This window comes from Drosophila willistoni, assembly GCF_018902025.1.
Source record: "Drosophila willistoni isolate 14030-0811.24 chromosome XR unlocalized genomic scaffold, UCI_dwil_1.1 Seg144, whole genome shotgun sequence".
Classification (NCBI taxonomy): domain Eukaryota; kingdom Metazoa; phylum Arthropoda; class Insecta; order Diptera; family Drosophilidae; genus Drosophila; species Drosophila willistoni.
The window spans coordinates 11,486,014-11,491,567 of NW_025814057.1; positions in this window are offsets into that span (position 1 = coordinate 11,486,014).

Here is a 5,554-nt window from a genome sequence, read left to right on the forward strand (position 1 = left end):
GTTGGGAAACTTTCCGGCTGTAATCCCAAAACAATTTTTGTACGGAACGTCTAATCCTTTGGTTTATGTTTTATATATGGTAATTGAAAAACTACATACATCTACATCTACATCACACACACAGAAACACAAACACACACACGCCCTCACACACAGAGGTCGGTATACCTAGGCAGCGTTCTGCAATTGTATTGTAGATTTGCATAGAGAAACGGCCGCCGCCAATGTGTTTTGTGGGTAGGTGTCCACACACCGCAAGAAGGACCAGAGATCAGGTTCTAAGTAGTAGTTGGGTGGTGGTGTTGTTGTTCTTGTTGTTGTTGTTGTTGTTGTTGTTGTTGGTGGTGGTGTAGGTAAGGCGGAATATGTAGGTTTCTGTTGGATGAATGCAAAATTTAAATTTCGGCACACATTACGTGGGCGGCATATTATTTGCCTATTTGCCTATTGTCAACTCTTGTCATAACACAAATACACGCACTCACACACACACACACAGACAGAGGGAGAGCGTAACACAATAAAAACAAAAAAAAAATATATATAGAAACAACAAACAAACCAACAGAAGAAATTTATATGTAGGTATGTATGTAGTTGTAGTAGTAGATAAAAGCCAAAAGAAGATGAACGAATTGAAGTAATATACACAGAGAAGCACAAGCTGCCGCGTCTAAAAAAGTCCTTTAGTTCGTTTTTTTTTTTTTCGTTAGTGTGGGTGCTGCGCTTTGGTCCTTGTAACGGTATAAGCGTGTAGCCAAGCGTAGCTTTAATGTCCGACAATTTTTGGGTACTGTCAGGAAGAGGATATTCCGGCGATCTCTTTCCCTACCTCTCTATCTCGTTCACTTCTTTTTGTTGCTGTTGTTGTTGTTTTGGGTGACTCCGCGTTGTGTTTTGATTTAATTTTGTGAAATTATTTTGAAGCACCCGCTGTTGTTTAGACCGGTGTTGTGTGCTTTTAGGTAGCCCCGGATTTGCATATGAATGCGTCCGTTTTGTGTTGTGTATGAAACCGCGTTTAGATTTAATTGTAAACGTTTTTTTGTTTTTTGTTTTAACACTTTGAATTTAAAACACCGTTTAAACTTCTCTAATAATTTTTATTATTTTTGTTTTTGTTTTTTGTTTGTTTAATGTATTTCAATTGTTTTTCGTTTTAACAAATGTTTCCAATTTGACTGTTTTTGATTTCACACGTATTTCTCGTATTCGACGAATCGTTTCGCTGTTGTCTCGTATCGTTCTGTTTAATTTTGCTTCTATTTGAGCGTTTGGAAAAAAAAAATTCAACCGCTGCGTGTACTGCACGATAGGAAACTTCAGAAGTAACTGAGCCTCAAAAACTAGAGTCTCGGTCCTCAATGCTTTGAAGCAGCAGCAGCAGAAACAACGGCAGCGGCAACAGCAACAGCAGCAGCAGGGCACCTGGTTAGGTCACCTCGGTAATACCCAAACAGAGAGTCAAAGACAGTGTGAGAGAGTGCAAGAGCGTTGCTGTTATATGATTCTCTTTTACGCTCTCTCTCTTTCTCTGTCGGTCGGTGTGTTCCTTTAGTATATTTGGTTTGTTTACATCAGTTACACTGCATTGTAACAGCAGCCTGCTCATGCGCAATAAGCCAAATGAGAGCATCACTGTTAATGTTAACAGTACGAGAGAGCCCTCTATTGAATTTAACATGGTATTCCCCCTTTATAGCAGGTGCATCACAACAACAAAAGAAAAACCTGAGGGCCGGTTTAATTACGGAATGCCGAAGTTTATTTACCCTTGCAAGTTGTCAAAATTCTTTAGATATATAGTTGGGAAACCCTTTTAATGTGCGAGTTTTTTAAATGACCTAGTTTTAACTTGTTGGGCTAATTGGAGTAAAGATCAAAATTATACTATTTTTTGGTCGATAGTGGAGCTAAATACTTTTATTATATAGTCGACCGATTCTTAATATAATTTAAAACAGTCATTAATAATTAACCTACTATTCTTTTAAGAGTATTTAATACATCAATGTTAATTTTTTTAAGGAACGTTTAACAAATAACTAAATTATGGATCTAAAGGCCCAAATTTTTGACTAACCCGTCCTTTGGGAAATATGTGATATGAAATATGTCAAACTAGTTCATCTGATACCTTCAGAATATATATAAGGGCTTTAAGGGTCACCATAATATATATACCCTACCAGAAAGGGCATATAAAATGCCGCTTAAATGTTATGCTTAAATGGCAGAGGCTACAGGCAATTGGCCGGGTAATTCCGGGCAATGGGGCCGCAGCAGTTTATGGGAGAGAGGGGGTAGGGGCGCAGTGGAGGTGTGGCGATGGGATAAAGCTACACGGCAAATGCCATGCACGTAGGCTAATTATGACAATGTAAACAACGAGTATTTTTGTGGGCCGAAATAATGCAAATTAACATTTGAACGGGACAAAAAAAAGTGAACAAAAAATAAATAAATGAAGTTAAATTCATTAGTTTCGAATTTTAAATACTCTATTATTAGCGGTTAGATGTACGAGACGTTTGTTTTACCGAAACGACTTGAGATATAATAAGTGATTAATTAGGATTTTGTCATATGATAGAAGTGTTTGAAAGAAAATTGGTTCATGACTCTAGACAAAATATAATTATCACAATATATGAAACCTTTCAATGCAGTTACATACATATATATAAAAAAACACTAGCTTAGTAGACTTTTAATGAAAGTTTTAGGGTATATATATGTATAACCAGTTCTATCTGTCACTACATTTTTGAATCGTGCAAAAGTAATCTACATACATATATACAGGATATAAAAGAAAAATGCCTTTTTGTTTGTCTTGTCAATATTTGTCTAAAACATATATACCCGTTTGTAAGTGTATAGAACAAAAAATTAGATACAATTGTTTGAACAGGAAATTCCCCAAAAATGGTCATAAGAGGAAAGGTGGGAGGTATCATTTTTTTTTAGGTATTTAATTACTATGCAAGCTTAAGCTTTTTCAGATTTTGTTTTTTTCTATTTTGCTGAAAGGTAATTTAACATTCTGATGGCAAAGCGAAAAAAAAATTAAAATAAAAATATGAGAAATCATTCAGGAAATGAGAAATGGTTAATTAAATCATTAACAACAGAAACCCAGCATAATAATGAGGGAAATAAATTAATACATATATGTACCATGAAAGTATATGTACTTATACACATTACGGATAGATGTAAATGCAACTACGAGATGTTTGTGGGAATAAAGGTTTGTTGCGATTAACAATTAAATACAAATCTGTGATGATAGTAGTTGGTTTAGAGGAAAGGCTAATTGGAATGGACCAGTTGTTTTCTAACTTGGTTTACAGATATGTAAAAATGTGTTTGTGTTTTTAATGGTCCACACTAAATATTTAACAATTACAAAAAAGTGAAATCCTTTTTAAATAAAGTTTAGTTTTTTAAAATTATTGTCTGATTTTTTGAACTCAAGTTACCAATTATGCATTAATAATTGAATTAACTAATGAATTATTAAATGTATTAAATAATGTTGTAAAATTCCAACAAAAAATTTAAATAAATTGACACTTGGGTCATTATTTGCAACGCGACTCAAGCTTTTCTTTACCGTGCGCATCGGCCTCTCGCATAAGTGGGAGAAAATTCGAGAGATCGGAAGAGCATGAAATGAAAAAGGACACAATATACGATACATATGGTTACTCCATGTTACAGAACAAGATTGATTAAATATTGGGTCCTAATAATATGTAATAACTAATAAACAATTGTCTATATTGAATACATACAAGTTGAGACTAAACTAACAAACAAATGAGTTAAATCCTTTGAAAAATTTAAATCAACGAGTTTTTTTAACTCACTATTTCCTGATAAATGTTAAATCCACACACAGCATCCAATTCATCATTAATTTTAATGGCGCAAGTGTGAGTTAATTTTTCTTTACTCTTACAAGAATATTCTTGCTATATAGCCGCCTTAACACTTATCATTAAAACTTACCTACCCCACAAAAAAATGAATCGTCTGGATTATCACTCACACGAGGCAAGTTTTAAAAGCCCTTCTCAATGGGAAACGATCCTAGAGTAAACCACAAGTATGCTGGCTTCTCTTTCCTTCTCATCCCATCTCATCTCATCTCATTTCATCTCAATGAGAACGAACAGGCCATAAAGTGCACGCGCCGTCTTCAGCCTTTTAGCAGACTGTTAAAAGTCTTCCACACATGCATTCAACGACTCATTAACATTTCAAATTCATAGCAGAGTTGAACGTGGAAACGAGCCATTTGTTTGCCATTAACAGCAGCAGCGGCAAGCAGCAGCTGCCATTTTACATGGCAGCCAAACGAGCCATTAACATTTAAATTGATGGTTCGGTTCAATTTGATGGCACTTGGGTGGCGTTCTTAACAGAGCACTGTTACACGTTTAAGCGTTGTGTTGGCCTAGGTTAACAGATAAACAAAGCATTTATATGTTTGTATGTATGGGCTTAAGTACATGTACATGTATGTATGTAGGTAGGTAGGTGGGTATGTTGTCTGGACTACGCAGGGATCAAGTTACAATAGGCTAGGTCGGCCGAGACAGGACTGTGCATTTAGGTCCTTTTCATGAGCCTTCAGGTATGTTAGCGCCACACAATACACAGAACAACACTTGTTTCTTTTGATAAATGTGCCGGAGTTGTCTGGGAATGCTCCCTGTGGATAGCTAGATTTTTGACAGCCGAAAAAAAGCAAAAAACAAAAAACGGGCCACTAACGTAAATGAAACAGTTTAGAAAATTAAGACATTTGGGCAAAAGGTCAAAGGCCATTCTGTTTTTTTAGTAGAAATCATTTTCCAAATCATGTGATAGAGTTTAGTTCTAGTTTGGTAGAACAGTAAGTTCAATAAAAATCAAATGTTTATTTATTTTCTATGCAAATGTGTTAAGCATAGAAAAAAATAGGTGTCTTTACCATTTGGATATCTACATTTTGTGCATTATGAATCAAAGTAAAATTGAATATAAGATTAAATTCCCCAGCAAAGAATTAGTTAAAAAGAATGAACCGACCACCCATGGGCAAAGCATAAAGTATCACTTTCCCCATGGTCAAAGTAAAACCTTATAAAGACTTCAAGCCAACCCAGCTTCAATTTCCAACTCTTACTTTCAGGCCTTAAATGGGCAGGGCTGATGAGCCAAGCCCATTCATCCACCTGTCCTACCAAATCACTTTAACCAACAACAACAACAAAAGAAGAGAAGACAAAATTGTTAAGAAAATTCTTGGTGGCAGGCAACAGCAGCAACAGATTACAAAGAGCATTCAACCAATTTTTCATTTTTTTTTCTCTTTTGATTTCAATTGTTGAAGGAAAACCAGTTTCAATTCAACCATTGAACAATAACAGACAGCGAACAGAGCCGGCTTCTGTTAAAAAGTAAAAACCAGTTGAGAGAATACAACAAGCGAACCGGTTTCTCTCATTCCTTGAGACTAATGCTCTCTACCCCTACCCCCACTCTCATTCTGTCTCTCACT